Source organism: Tursiops truncatus, chromosome 6 (assembly GCF_011762595.2).
Source record: "Tursiops truncatus isolate mTurTru1 chromosome 6, mTurTru1.mat.Y, whole genome shotgun sequence".
Taxonomy (NCBI): Eukaryota; Metazoa; Chordata; class Mammalia; order Artiodactyla; family Delphinidae; genus Tursiops; species Tursiops truncatus.
The window spans coordinates 69,465,080-69,481,634 of NC_047039.1; the positions used below are offsets into that span (position 1 = coordinate 69,465,080).

The following is a 16,555-nucleotide window of genomic DNA, read 5'->3' on the forward strand; positions in this document are numbered from 1 at the left end:
AATGGGAAAGATACTTACTGCAGCACAATAACCATGTGCACTGATTCAATCCAAAGCCTCTTGTATGAGAAAAGAAACTGTCCTCATTCTAAATATTATGCCTTCGTTGTGTGAAAACCACAGCACTAGAAAATGTTAGCATTACAAATGCATGCCATAGTCAGTCCCTGCCCTCAAACAGCATCTTTTACGGCATAACTTTCACATGGAAATCTTAGGATTTTCTGAGGATGTAACCAAATTAAAAACAAAAAGAATTATAAAAGGACAGATGGCAAGCTGTATGGAGAAATATGAGTTCAGTCATCCAGAACTTTCTTAAAAAAGTTATGCTGGTTTAGGCTCACCGTCTCAAAGCAAGCAAAGTATAGCAAAGATGCAGCCCTAAGAAACTGCACTATGTTGTTCTTAAAAATAATTTCCCCCCATTTCTCTATGGAAGGCAGTATAATGTTAACTGTCTCTATTGTCCTGTATCATTAAAGCTCAGACTTTCTATCAAGAATTGGCTGGTGAGGAAATTAGAAACAGAGGTGGAATTAAAGTCATCTCCCTCAGAGGTCATTCAGTTGGCATTTACTGAGGATTGCAGGGTAAGTACAAAGTACCTTGTGACAGCATAGCAAAAAACAGCAAAAATGTGTTCCCCTGGGAGAAAAAAATGACATTTTTTTAGAACAACAAACATAGAGTGATTTTCAGTTTCTCCAAATACTTTCCCCTCTGGTAACTGTCCCAATACTATTCTATAAAATTACTTTCACTGTTGAAATTATGAAGATGTGACTAAACAGAAATAAACAGGCATTTAATTTTTTACTAATTCCTTTAGAATAATTATGAATTTATTTATGAAAAGTTCAGCTGTTTTTTTATTATAGAAATTCATCCCTTCAAATTTATTGAAATGATTATCTAGAATTGTTCTGTTTTTCACTTAACCTTGATATCTGCTGAATTCAGAAGTAGGTGAGGATTTATTTGCCACAGTTTTACAAAATCTGTTCAGTCTCCTCAGGTTCTTAGATGCAGAAAGAGAATAGAAGTTCAAAGCTGCTTAATCAGCCTGATTCCCTGACACTCCAACTAGAATCCCTCCTCACACCTGGCAGGAAACACTGCTGTTGCCCTCTTGGACATGAATTAAGACTTGTGGATTCTTGAAATGATTTATTCATTCACCCTCTTCCTTCAATCACTGAAGTAAGTGAGAAATTGAACATGAAACCTGGTTAAACTCTTGGATTATACTAATTCTCTCTAGGTTGCCAGTAAATCATTTCCCCTTTCACTAATTAGTGGTAGCAAGAAAAGTATTATGGATGTCAGGAGCCCCAGATAGCATGTCTTTAATAACGAGGGATCCTATCCTAAACCAAGGTCAAAAAGAATTCTAAGCAAATCCTAAGGAGATGAGGCTGATGGCAGGACTGATCAGATTTGGATCAACCCCATTCTCTTAATGAGCGTACAAGTCCACCACATTTCCTAGTCCTCCCACATCTAGCAGGGGTGATGTGACCAGTTCTCACCAAGACATCAAGAGCAGAAGTGACGTGTTACTTCTAGGTCTAAAGGGGATCTACCCAAAACATACTGTGTTTGACTAATGAGCTCAGATTTTTTTTTTTTTACATTTTTAAAGGGTTGAAAAAAAATTATATATGTATATACAAGTATATATACAGGTGCATTACCTTTGGATAATACCTTAGCAGTGTCTGAACTTTAAAACCGACCACACCTTTTGATCCAGCAATGGTGGAGCAAGGTGTTGTATGTTTTAGGTTTACTTGCATGTGTGCTCAAAGACACAAAAATGAGTTTATTGCAGCATAGCAAAGGTCTGGAAATAGAGTCAAGTTTAATAAAATGAACAACTGTAGTTCATGTTTTAAAAAATGGAAGTTACCTTAGGCATTTAGAGATATTGTTCCAACATTCAGTGAGTATTATGGTTCTTAGAAATATTTATAAAAGAAATGTAACATCAGAAATCTCTAGTCTTTAAGAATCAAGGGTACCAACAGTTAAGCAATATAAGACAAAGATTTTACACATAAAACTTTGTTTTCGTTTCATTTTGTCTATTAGAGGTGGTGGCATAGTCATATGCTTAGAGTCTCAAGCTTAAAGAGAATGAAGCAACTTAAGAATGAAAGATTTGGTATAATTAGATATTATTTATCTTAATTTTTTAAAAACCCTTTAAATTATAAAAATAATGTATTCTTATTTTTGTAAATATTAAATACATACCACAATATTAAGAAGAAAACAGAAACAACCACTACTTACATGCTTATAATTTGATGATTTTCCTAGCAGTCATCTTTTTCTATTTTATACACACATGTATTTCCAACTTTACATTGCATTGTGATAAACTTTTTTCAATATCACTAAAAGTTTTACAAAAGAATGATTTTTTAAAAGCTGCCTATCATTCCATATGTACTTCAATACCAAGATGTATTATATATTTAGATATTTGTGTTAGACACTTGTGTTAGACACATGAATTGCTGCTATGATGGCAAAATGAGCACCTCTGAGTATAAAGTCATGTCCCCATCTCTGAAAGTTTGGTTACAAACATGTGGTAAATTCATAAAAGTTTGGCTCATAGAGTATGAATAATATTCCTTAAAAGAACTACCAGATTTCCATAAAGGTAGAATTTTCTATTTATAGTCCCACTAAAAAAAAGATCACAGTCGTCAGAGTAGACATTATAGTTGGTGGTGTCGCTTAAGATAATGGGAGGTGGAGAGATGGATGTGGGTTGAAATTTGGTTTAAGCCTGATAGTTTAGGATGGGAAAAGATATTTGGACAGATTTGAGTCATAATCAGACTTCAGTCACTACTTGTGTGACCCAGGACAAGGAAATTAACATTATTCACTCTTACTTTGTTTACCCAAACAATACTAGTAATAATTACCTAAAAATGTGGTCTGAGAAATAAGTAACAAATATAACATCATTAAGTTTCTGGACCATGCTTCGTATTTAGTAAACAACAACTTTTGTTATTATTATAGGTAGGTAAGCAGAAAAATTTACGAGTGAATTTATTACAATGTCATGTATCTATTAACTACATTTTTAAATTAATACAGTTTATTCATTTATGTACCTGTTACCAGAATTTGCAATTTTAGATTAGGCATATACTATCGTGATCATGGTTCTTCTTACTACTCAGATGTTAGTGGAATATAGCTTCCCACTGAAAAATACCAAGTAAGAACAAATGTGAAATTCCTGGGATAAAGTCAGATTCAATTAATGTGAGATCTGAAAGTGAACATGATCTCTATTACAAAATTTCACACCTGTATATGGTAGCCCTGCAAGATTCACAAGGGACTTTATTTTATTTCCATCACAACACTGAGTGGTAAATGAAAGTTGTGGTAGATGGAGCTACTTTTTCACATTTTACAGATGAGGCAAATCAGGTATCAGTAGATGAGTGATTTACACATGGTCATAAAATGACATGTTCAATAAAATCTAAAGTTCTGGAGTTTCCTTCCACAACACCACACTATATAATGTATGTGCCTCCGTTTTTTTCAGTAATCATGGAATTGAACTGGATGTCAGTTGGAATGTTCAAAAAAATCCAGGTAAGCCTTCTTTTTTTTTTTTTTTAACATCTTTATTGGGGTATGATTGCTTTACAATGCTGTGTTAGTTTCTGCTTTATAACAAAGTGAATCAGTTATACATGTTCCCATATCTCTTCCCTCTTGCGTCTCCCTCCCTCCCATCCTCCGTATCCCACCCCTCCAGGCGGTCACAAAGCGCCGAGCTGATCTCCCTGTGCTATGCGCCTGCTTCCCACTAGCTATCTACCTTAACGTTTGGTAGTGTATATATGTCCATGCCTCTCTCTTGCTTTGTCACAGCTCACCCTTCCCCCTCCCCATATCCTCAAGTGCGTTCTCCAGTAGGTCTGTGTCTTTATTCCTGTCTTCAGGTAAGCCTTCTTTTTAACATGTCTAATACAAGTAATATATGAATATGGCAAACAAAACTAAAAAGAGGCAGACAGAATTGAAATAAAAGAGCTCAACTCACCTATAACTAATGTTCCCTATATCTGCTTCCTAAAGGCAACTGAATAGTTTCTTATGTATCTGTTTAAATACTTCTAATTCATATGGCAGACTGTATATAAACACTTACATTATACATTCAACTCTGCTCCTTTGGTTTATTTTAGTTAATATATGTTTTATTAAAAGAAAATGTAGCACATTATGTTTTCATATTGTATAGTATTTTATGTATGAATGTAACAGTTCATTTACACAGTCTACTGTGGATGGGTATTTAGGTTATTTCCAGGGGTTTTTTCACCAAGTTCTTTTTACTGTGTGCTACTGAATAAAGGAAATTTTATAGAGAAACACTTCTTAATGAAGTATAAAATTATCTATGTATGTAATTTGGGGTATGTGTAAGAGACAGGGAAAAAAGGAAAGCTAGAATTTTGTAGAAAGCGCAGGGGTTTTAGCCAATATAGTTTTGTTCGTAAACCTATATTTTGATCTTTCAGTACTTGTGCAATACAATAAGCAGAGAAAATTTCCAGTGCACTGACGCCTGTAATTCTCACAGGTTTTTCACTCCATCAATTGTTAGAGGAGGAATTATTTCTAGAGTTGAGAAGAGAAACCTAAAGGCAAGGCTGTTGGCTGTTATAGCAACATCTATGATATCAAAAATAAACCTGGAAATGGAAACTGTGATGGAGACTGTGTCAGGAAAAGGAAAGGTCAGGGTGAACATCCTCCCAGAGTTGCTGCTCAGCAATGTTAATATGTACAGATTTGGATGGTCTAGATGGATGCATCTGAAAAAAAATAGTGTTAATATAGAAAACACTGTGACGGGAGTAAAGTGGCAATGCTTGGATCACTGAATGAAGCAAAATAAAGTGTTGTTCAGTGAGAGGAGAAAGGTCTCCTCTAATGCATCCAAGAGCTCCTATTTTTACAGTCCCTCGTGTGGAAGCGAAAGCATTAGAGGACTAAAAACCTTGCCGAGGTTACCTGCAATTTGACAACACCAGGCTGTTTGTGGAGCTGCACTGTGATGGGTTTTTACCTTTCGTGTGAGGTTCATGATGGTTTGTTTAAAAGAATTGTTTTAGCATTAGTTTGTCAGTTCAGGTAACCCAAGGGTCTTCTATTCAAGGCCAAAAGTCCTAGAAACTCACCACCCCTTTCTGGGCCATCAAATACCCACCCAACAACATTAATGTCCTTAAAAACAGCAAAATTTCCCTTTCCATTTCTTTTTCTTTTTTGAAACGCCATGGCTCTGATTTATGAATATTAGGCATATTTTCTTGCCAGGTATCACTCAGGGACTAGGGACATCACATATCAGCATTAAAAAAATATTCTAAGCTTTAGTGATTCAGATGTAATCAAGAATAACTTGACAAGGACCAGAAAATTCAAAATAAAGCTATTTTGTATCTTGGCCTGTCACTTACTTTGTACTGTGAACCACTATAACTCATGAGTTTTTTCAAAGAAAAACTATTGTCGATTATTAAATTCTAATTGAGTAACTTTAGGTTGAGTTGTTTTATAAGTTAGAAAATTTTTGTTGTTTTAAATTCCAATGTTTGTTTAAACCAGAAACATTTCCCATTTTGATTTACTTATGTCTACTTAAGTCTTTCTGTAAATAAAACTTTAAAAATAATAAATAAAATATTTCTCTTAATTTATATTCATCCTATTAGAAACCTTGCTATGACTGTACTGCCTTTGAAATTCCAAGAGCTGCCCACTCCGTATTTTAGGACTGGCCATGATCCATTCCCACTCAGCATGTGTTATAAAAAGAAAAAAAATATGTCAGAACTGTTTAAAAATATAGAACCCAACAGATTCAGGTGTGATCTACCTGTTGCCAAAAACTTTTCTTTAAAAGGAAAAAAAAAAGTCAAGCCTATTTTAAAATAAAAATCTGTTAAGCAAGGATTTACTAACTGTAGGAATTATTTTTCTTATTACTGCTGGTTGTGGTGATGACAAATAGATGGTGTTCTAATGAAGTCGAGATTAAAGCTGTGGTCAAAGTTGAGAAAGAACGAAACCATCTATATATTTCTCCATTTTGGAAACACTAGGAAAAGACAAAAGGGCCCATCCTGAAGGCAGAAGACTTGTGGCGGGGAGTAGCATCTGATACCCTTTAGCCCCTTGAGGGACCAGGCTAAGCCTCCTGTCAAAGAACTCCCCTGGAAAGGGCTTGAAACTCTCAAAATTAGTTCTCTTCTTGCCTTGCTTCAGGGCCTTGTGCTTCTCCCTGTTTCCTGGGCTCTTCATTGATGATTCTTCCCCGTCTGCAGTGCAGTCTCACCTCCCAAGTGGGTCATTTGTATGGATTGACTATCCTACTAACTTTTGAACTGTGTCCTTATTTCTTTGCTATTTTTACCCACTCTTGGTAAAGACACAACTGCGGTAGACCACCTAAAAATGGCATTTCTTTCCCAATCCTTGGAATCTCTTAACCTTATACATTGTCCTAGAAGGTATCATTCACCTAGGGGAGGTTAACACTTAACACTTTCTTTTCCACTCACTTTTTTCTAGTGTAGCACTTTGAAGGTGGTCAGAAATTGACTTTCAAAACCATGCTTTATTCTGTTAACACATACAGGTTAAAGGCAACTATGTTTTTTCTTTTATCTTTTTAGAAAAATTGTTGGCATGACAATGTGCTACATTAATGTAATTATTTCAACTTACAGTTTATCAAATCAGCAAAAGCAATCTTTAAATCAGTGTCATTTTTAAGCCTTAAAATAAGACATTCTCTGAATTTGGACAGCTTATTTCTGGCAGTTTGCAGATGGACAGCCTCATGGCATTGCTGAATGTATGCATTAGAACATAATTAGCTACATATAAAGATAGGTTCAGCTCTTTCTAAATGGGTTAATCAGTTCTCGCTGAATTCAGAAAATATAAGGGAAACTCAATGCTCAATGTTTTTAGATTAGTTGGCTAAGACTTCAGATAACCTGGATATAAATAAATATGTACCCCAATGGGAACTACTTCTGTCAATGTTCAGCCTTTCTATCAAGTTATCAAAGCATAATAATTACCTAGTCACATTCTAAGAGACTTCTTTGTTCTGATTTGTTTTTATTTACAATCAAGAATGTGTAACAGATGTCTCAGACTTAAAATGCGCCAAACGGAACTCTTGATTACTTCTTACCTCACCCTTCCATGTGGCTATCCACCATTTCCCAGTCTTCTCAATCTTGGCAAAAGACATCACCATTGACCCAGATTTCCAACAGAAGTCCTGGGAGGTATTCTTGATGACTTTCTTTCCTTCAACCCCCAATCCAATCAATTAGAAGTACTACTGACTCTCCTTCTTCTAAATATATCAAATCCTTTCAGTTCTCAATCTTCACTGCACTTTTTAGTATCAACCACCATCATCTCTCTTCTGCCTCACTACAGAAACCTCCTAACTGGTCTACTGCTTTCACCTATGCCCCTCTGCTAAATTTCCTAAATGTAAGTGAGAGCTTCACATGCCTCTTATTTTTTCTTTTAAATGTCATTATTGAAAAATGTCAAACATATTCAAAAGTAGAGAGAATAGTACAATGAATCCGGATTCAATAATCCATTATCATCAATTATCACTTTTTTTTTTTTTTTTTTTTTGCAGTACGCGGGCCTCTCACTGTTGCGGTCTCTCCCACTGCAGAGCACAGGCTCGGGATGCACAGGCTCAGCGGCCATGGCTCACGGGCCCAGCCGCTCCGCGGCACGTGGGATCTTCCCAGACCGGGGCACAAACCCATGTCCCCTGCATCGGCAGGCGGACTCTCAACCACTGCGCCAACAGGGAAGCCCAATTATCACTTGTTTTAATTATATTTTCATTTGATCTGTAGTGTCCCTCACTCTAAACTTTTGTGATTGCATGTCCTCTATAATGGCATCTTTTACCATTTTTCTTTGACTCATATGTTTTCTGAAACCTGGTAGTTAGATTAGGGACTAGAAGGATTTCTGGTTCATGTTGTGGCAAGAATAGTTCATGGATGATATTTGTATTTCCTAGTACAACACATCAAAAGTCACACTCTGTCACTGTTTTTGAGATGTTAAAAGTGATCAGTAGGTTAAGGTTTTGTCAGCCTGGTACATTCATAATAATGGTCTCCACCTATAATTAAATTAGTAGTTTTAGCTATTGCTGATGATTGTAAACTAAATTTACTATTTATTAAGGGCTGCAAAATGGTTATATGCTAATTTTACACTATTTTTTCATTTATTTGCTGGGATACATCTATGAATACTAATTTTCTCTCATTATCTAAGCTGTTAATGTGGAGGTGAATTTGTACAGGAAATACAGGATAACTGGGAAATCTTTTCCCTTATTTACAGGTTTTTAGAAGAATGGCTTTGTTTTCTAGCATCCTACAAGGTGACTGATACATTTTTTTTCTTACTGGGTATTATTATGAAATCATAGATTTTAACATTTATTTTATTTTAATTACTTATTATTGCTGTTGTTTAAATTGTCTTTTGGCCAGTTGAACCACTTCAGATTGAATCCAGAGTTTTGATGACATGACCTAAATGCTTCCACCCTTTCTGGTAAGATAAAGTCTTCTATGCTTTCCTTGTACATTTCTTGCCCCACACCTGGAAGCATCCAATTTTTCAAAAACTTTGGTTCCTTTAGGAGAAATGATATTTAAAGAATCTAATTTAAGTGCTAGTGATGCTCATGGCTACTGTGTTGATCATTGTTTCTAGACTTTCTCATTGGACAGATCTTAGAAAAAGTTGAAGGTAAAATACACCATGAGCTCATATTCAAATCTCCAACTCCAATATTAATTTGACTTTATTAGTCTTACGTTTGCATATCTTTTCTCTTATAGTGAATGTCTTGGATCCTAACAACAGTAGCACAAGCATTTTTGCTCATCCTAATATGTGTGTTTAAATGATTTGTTGGTCAAATATAGAGAGACACAAATAGTTACAGAATAACAATATAATTACTAAAAATGGTTTAAGATCTTTGAGTGTTTTTCTCCTTATAGTTACAGAATAACAATATAATTACTAAAAATGGTTTAAGATCTTTGAGTGTTTTTCTCCTTAGGCTATATCCCACTGGAGACGTATAAGACGTATAATATAAATTACTGTGTTTTAAAATCACTTGATATAATTGCTTCTCAGACTTTTGGCTAAGATCAGGCTTAAAATTACTTGATATAATGCCCATTTGTGCGGTGCAGCCCCCGATATGCAGTTCTTTTCATTTGTTTTATTTTGCTTTCAATTCTTAAGGATTTCTTTCTGTTTACATCTGTTATGTTGTATTACTATAAAAACATTTACACAATTCCAAAATCAAAACTACAGAATAGAGAGAAGTCTCACTTCCAATCTAATCCACTTCACCCTAGTCTCCTCCTCCCCTTCTATGTAACCTATTTTTTAAAACTAGTTTTGGTTTATCTTCCTTTTTCATTATAGGCATATTTGTGTACATGCCTGTATATTCATGTTTTCCCCCTTCTTGAAGATGAATGATAGCGTATTGTATATACCTGTCTTCACCTTACTTTTTTTACTTCATGGTGTATGCTAGATACATAGCCATTAGAGAGATGTTTCTTATTCCTGTTTAGAGGTACATTTTGTGGATATACCATAATTTATTCAACCAGTCATCTATTTGTGGACATTTGGACTACTTCCAGTCTTTTACTTTATAAATATTGCCTATCACTTAAAACCCTTTAATGGCTTCCTGTTGCTTTTAGATAAAAATCCAAACTACTTTCCATAGCCTACAAGGCCCTGCATATTGGGTATCTATCTTAATTCTCCAACCTCAATTCATGCCATTCTCCCCCTGCCTAGTTATATTCCAACTTCACAGGACTTCTACTCCCACCTAAGAATGCTTTCTTGGTGTGTATCTTCATGGCTGACATGTTTTCTCTTTCATATTAGGGAAGTTCAAATGCTACTGGCCCAGAAATATCTCCCTGAACAGTCCTACCTATGATGACAGTATAGTTACTCACCAGCTAATCACTTTATTTTCTTCACAACATGTAATACAATCTATAATGGTATATGATATATCATCTTACGTTATTATTAAACATCATCATAGTGGGTTACATTATTTGTTCATTTGTTGCTTGTTCACCCACCTAAATGTTCTTCTGACCATTGAATCTTTCACATCTTGTATAGTGTCTGACACATAGTATGGTCTCAAAAAAGCATCTGTTGAACGAATAACTGAGGGAATCAATAGCAAACAAAATATGCTACTGTGAAAAAATATCTAAAAGGCTTAGCAGCATAAAAATCCAGCTAAGTACTAACTTGACTTTTTTAGTACATTACCATAACATACCCCAAACTGTATGTGTTTCGCAAATGCCAAATGTCATGAGATTAATGTGCTTTTGACTTCACTTGAGCATTATCTCTCCAGGATGTAGTATCTAATTTTTTATGACTTTATTACTTTAGGAACCAAGGCAGTAACATTTATCTGTGATGTGTAATTGCATTAATCTGTGAGGGCTTTACACTAATTTTGAGATTCTAATTAAAGGTTTTTCCATAATCAGGCTTGTGTCCACGAGTGAGAGAAGGTATGAGACATATGGCTGTCCTAACAAGAGAGGTACTATTATTTCCATTTTAGAGATGAGAAAACTGGGCCTCAGAAATATCAAGTGGCCTGACAAACAAACAGCACATATTAAGTATCTTTGCTGGAACTCAATGTCAGGTTTCCTTAACTCCAATCTCATTCTTTGTGTCTGGATACACTGAATATGGAGACGTAACAAAGTAGAGTTTTCATGACTTCTAACCATTTATAAATGTATAGTTTAATAAGAAATGCTAAAAACTTTTATAAAAACTTATATTTGTATAGAAAAAAATCTGTCTATTTCGGTGTATTATTTACTTCCATTTCCTAAGCTAGAAATTTTCTCAGACTCCATGATTCAAACACCTGTGATTTAACCATGTGATAAATTTTTGACAGTCTCTACAGTGTTAAAAGTATTCACAAATACTTATAAGTTTTTGACCTAAAGTCTCATAACTAAGTTAACTAGTTTTGAAATGCTCTCTTTTTTCTGTTACAAAACAGCCTATTCAGCATTACGCCATTCTTACACTCACTATATCTGTCAGTTTTCTTCCACAGTTTCATGTCAGACTGCCCATTTCACTCTGCAGCCTCTATTAGACTGCCCCCTGCATTGCACAGAAATGGCCTAAAATTCTAAACTGACAGAACCTTTAAATGGCCAGGTATGTATATTTTTCCTCATTGTAGCCACAGCAAAAATATCTGAAGCATAAAACTTATTTTAACAGAAAACTATGAAATTTATATCAAATTGTTTTTGTCACAATGCTCTGGAATTCTGTGTAAGAACAAGTATGTATCTACCATTATTTATTAGTTTCATAACAGCATTTGTTCTTTGCCTGGTTAGGACTTTGGGTAGAAGCAAAATGTTGAAAACTATGGTCCTTATTTTACATTATTTCCCAAACTTCTCTAATTTTCAGAACCACCTGGAACATATAATAAGCACACAGATGCCCAAACTTCATGCTTCGTGCTTGGAGGAGCTGGTTCAACAGGGTTGGATTGCAGCCTAGGAATTTGCATTTTTTAAAAAAGAGCATCTGATTGTGATCCTAGGCCTAATCTGGGATTATCACAGGTCTAAATGCTCTACAATTTACATTCAGAATTACTTGAAGGCAAGAAATATATCTGTGTCAACAAAGAATGTTCTGAAACTTAAATGTGCATATGAATCATCTAGGTGCTAAAATATAGATTTGGTAGATCTTGGTCAGGGCCTGAGATTCTGCATTTCAGAACAGCTCCCAGATGATGCCAGTGCTGGTGGTTCTTGGAGCACACATCAGGTAGCTCTCAAACCCATGTGCTTTTTAGACTCACCTGAGGATTAAAACAAATACCTATACCTGAGCCTCACCCCAGCTCAATGAAATCAGAATCTCCAAAAAGGAAATGTAAGAAAATACATGTATTTTCAAAAATCCACAGGTAATTCTAACGTGTAGCCAGGGTTCAAAACCACTATCTTAGTGGGAAGCAGCAGCATAGCACGCGGAGATCAGCTCGGTGCTTTGTGACCACCTAGAGGGGTGGGATAGGGAGGGTGGGAGGGAGACGCAAGAGGGAGGAGATATGGGGATATATGTATACGTATAGCTGATTCACTTTGTCATACAGCAGAAACTAACACAGCATTGTAAAGCAATTATACTCCAATAAAGATGTTTAAAAAAAAAACCCACTATCTTTAATGAAAATGCAAGTGAAAAAGAAAATCAAAATTTCTTTTTGTAATTGTTAAACTTACAGAACTCATGCTACCTTAAACCCTAATGGTGAGCAAAGAAAGCATAAGCTGCCTAAATAGGTATTCTCTATATCAAGGAAGAATGTCTGCTGGTTCTTCTCTACCTAAAATTCAGATTCCAGTACTAAGGCATCTGTCTTACTATTATTATTTTTAATAACAAACTACAAACAGTAAACTATGGTTATTACCACAGTCCCTCTTTTACAAGTTGTTGTTAGGTGAGTAATGGGGCGGACATCTAGGAGAAAGAGACTCTATTTATTGTCTGACTACAATATTCAGGGTGCAGGTGAATTACAAAGACTAGAGTTGCTATCCATGGTCCTGGTACTTGACTCATTTATTTTTCTCAAATTTAGGTGTTAGAAGTTGTCAGTTTTCCTTACCTTATTGCATCTTTTCCCTTCACACCCCTCCCCATCTACATAGGAAGTAATAGACGATTATATTGTGGATATTTTTGAAAATACCAAAAGAGAGGGAGGGAGAGAGTGAGAACAATCAAGGCATCATAAAAGGTTATTTAGAATGAAAACAAAATGGTGCTATCATTTCTCCTTGTCAGCAGAACATATTCTCTTGAAATTTTAGTGACACAGTATTTTATTTTTCATAAGATCATTCATAAAACAATTAGCTGATATATCTGCAGCTGCTACTATTTGCCATTTGTATCCAAAAAATTGCAATTTTTCCTTTATTTCTGTTTATAAAAATAAGTTTATAAAAAGCAATTCCGAATTCTGTTTCTTTCTATGAGAGTAACTGGTCCTGGACGTGCCCTCCTATCACAAACAACTAGAAAACTACATAAAATATAGGAAAGGTCTGTTTTCAGATACTGGCAATAGGCAGCCTAGGGCTGCTATCCTTGAGAAGAGGAAATGAACAAGACGGGCACTATGATTTCCCTGGCTTTCTGCCTGGAGGCATATTCTAGATCATGACCCAAGATGGGACTCTCACGTAGAGCACATCGGTCTTGCTGAAATGAGATGACGGAAGTCAGAGCTTAGGGAAGCTAAGGTGGCTGGAATTTGTGGGACAGAGTATGAAAAGAGAAGAGAGATACACAGGAAGTAGCTTCAGCAATCAGCATAGAAGTCAAGTTGAGTCTGTTGCTGAATATTAATCTGAACAGGCATAGAATAAAATTCCATCAGGCTGGTAAAGAAGCACCAAATACGCATAAGGTGAACAGTTACCAGAGCCTACACAGGACTGAGGGATATATTAATATAAGTTACAACAAGGCAGGTGGGAGACATCTTGCTGAATACTCAGGGCCTTCAAGATGGCTTCCTGAAGAGTAATACTTTAGCAGTAGGACGACAGTAACCCTAGAGTAAAGCTATACCAAGGCAACCACCACAAAGTAAAAAGTCGGCCTCAAAAATATTAGGCTGATCCAAATTACTTAACTGTCTGCCAAATAAATGTCAATATTCTCAGAAAGAAAGCAACACATGCCATACATGCAATAATATAATATTACAATGTCTGCAATCCAATGAAGTGATAAGGATGCAAAGAGGCAAGAAGAACGTGCCCCATTATCAGGATAAAAATCAAACAATAAAAACAGACATAAATGATAGGGATGATAAAATTAGCAGCAACAATTTTAAACTACCTATTATAAACATGTTCAAGGATTAAATACTATATAATATGGAGAGAAGTGGAAGATATAAAAAAGAATAAAATGGAAATTCTGAGGCTGAAAATAGAATTTTTTTTTTTTTTTCCAGATTTTTGGGCCATTAAATAACAGCTGTAGTTCACATACTTTTTTTCAGTCTCCTCCTTGACCTACCCCTCCTCGGAGACTCTAATTACATGTACATTAGGCTATTTGAAATTATCCCACAGCTCACGTATACCCTGTTTATTCTTTTCTCCATCATTTTTCTTCTGCTTTTCATTTTGGATAGTTTCCAATGCTATGTAAATTCACTTTTTTTCCCCTGCAGTGTGTAATCTGCTGTTCTTCTCTTCCAGTGTTACTTTACATTTCGGACCTTGTAGTTTTAATCTCTTGACATTTTATTTGAGTTTTTCAAAAAAATACTTTTCATGTATCTAACGTTTCAGTCTGTCCCTGAGTACTGCTCAGTACTTGTATTGTTTTAATAATTAAATTAGTTAATACTCCCAAAACACTTAGATCAGCAACTTCTACCTGAGTATTTGCTCTTATCACTCTCAGTTTAAAAAATAAGACTTGGCCCAAGGGACTAGAACAACCATGCATGTGAAAGTCACAGGATAGGAAATTAAAGAGGAAACTAAAAAGGAAGAACAGCGCTAGACAGAATATAATGGGAGCTTAATAATGTTACTATTGCAATAAAAGTAACTTACAAAGAAATTCCTAAAATTATTTTAAAATGAATGTAACAAATCTGCTTCTATCTGCTTTTTCTTCCTGAAGATTTGTAGCAATGTTTTTGAATAATAGAACTCAATATTTCTCCTTACAATCACTTCTAGGAGAATTTATGTCCTCAAGTATGGCATGCTCTATAGGTTCTCCTCTTTGAGCCACTTATCTGGAAATACAACAAACCTGATGTTATCATTGGGTTTCACTGGACAGTTATGAGGTGAGCAGTTTATGATATGGTGAAGAAATACCTACACAATCAAAATCTCTTTCTCTCTCTTTCTACAGAGTGGTATATACGGGTAATACTTAAGAAGATTTAGCAAGGAAATCATCTCCCACAAAGGAATTTTTTCCATGTATGAGTATGCTGCACAAAAGAGAACTATAAATTCAACTGCAAAGAGAGATAATTCTCTTTTGTAGAGGGACACGGCATTTAAGTTATCTGTAAGCATCTATCAAGGAAGTGAGATTCTGTAGGCTGAACAGTGAAACTGGTACTCACTGGGGCCAGTCCATACGTTTTGAAAATCAGCTTTATGATCTGTGCAAGGCAGATTAAAAACAGTCATCTTAAAATTGAATCCAATAAATTCTATTCCAGAAATTCAAAGAGGGAATAATCTGAAATGCAGCCAATGAGGAATTATGTATAATAGCAAAATTTTCAAACAAATCGCTAATAAAGGGAGAATGGCTAGGTAAATTATGGATGTTTGATCATAACATTTTTCTAAAATGTCATGTTCTAAATAATTTGTATGTAATATGATTTCTGTATTATTCATTTATATAGAATTTAAAAAAAGAAAATAAATGAATTAAAATGATTAAAGCAGATCCTCCTGGAAAAAAATATGATGGAGAATTTTCAGAATCAAACAATAAAGACAGATAAAAGTTCCTAAAAATCATTTGCAAATACCGTATGCTAACACATATATATGGAATCTAAGGAAAAAAAAATGTCATGAAGAACCTAGGGGTAAGACGGGAATAAAGATACAGACCTACTAGAGAATGGCTTGAGGATATGGGGAGGGGGAAGGGTAAGCTGGGACAAAGTGAGAGAGTGGCATGGACATATATACACTATCAAACGTAAAATAGATAGCTAGTGGGAAGCAGCCGCACAGCACAGGGAGATATGCTCGGTGCTTTGTGACCACCTAGAGGGGTGGGATAGGGAGGGTGGGAGGGAGGGAGATGCAAGAGAGAAGAGATATGGGAACATATGTATATGTATAACTGATTCACTTTGTTATAAAGCAGAAACTAACACACCATTGTAAAGCAATTATACTCCAATAAAAAAAATAAAAGTATATTTTCCAAAAATTAAGTTTCTAAATGCTATTTACTATCTCAGTAAGTTTTATGTACATCAGAATAATTTTAACTACAATTTTGCATTGTATCTGCTTTTTTTTTTTTTTTTTTTTCCGGTACGCGGGCTTCCCACTGCCGTGGCCTCTCCCGCTGCCGAGCACAGGCTCCGGACGCGCAGGCTCAGCGGCCACGGCTCACGGGCCCAGCCGCTCTGCGGCATGTGGGATCCTCCCGGACCGGGGCACGAACCCGTGTCCCCTGCATCGGCAGGCGAACTCTCAACCACTGCGCCACCCGGGGAGCCCTCTGCTTTGATTCTTTTCAGAAAATCCTTTTTTGGTTCAAT

At 35.6% G+C, this 16,555-nt stretch overlaps 3 long non-coding RNA genes across 4 annotated transcripts in view; 2 read left to right on the forward strand and 1 right to left on the reverse strand.

Moving 5' to 3' along the window:
- Positions 1-392: 392 nt before the first annotated feature.
- On the forward strand, positions 393-8,785 carry LOC141278887 (uncharacterized). The gene is made up of 4 exons (XR_012332286.1): positions 393-593; positions 3,587-3,636; positions 7,733-8,503; positions 8,616-8,785. It is a non-coding gene; the product is annotated as an uncharacterized lncRNA (long non-coding RNA).
- The window catches only part of LOC141278888 (uncharacterized), a 139,506-nt gene continuing 123,473 nt past the window's right edge, over positions 523-16,555 (reverse strand). Inside the window, exon 3 of the long non-coding RNA XR_012332287.1 lies at positions 523-648. This is a non-coding gene — a long non-coding RNA (uncharacterized lncRNA). The remainder of the gene's footprint in view (positions 649-16,555) is intronic.
- On the forward strand, positions 10,691-16,055 carry LOC109549817 (uncharacterized). 2 transcript variants are annotated; one of them, XR_004527229.2, is made up of 3 exons: positions 10,691-10,750; positions 11,275-11,394; positions 15,166-16,055. It is a non-coding gene; the product is annotated as an uncharacterized lncRNA (long non-coding RNA). The 2 variants fall into 2 exon arrangements; XR_004527228.2 differs by lacking the exon at positions 15,166-16,055 and adding an exon at positions 11,659-12,245.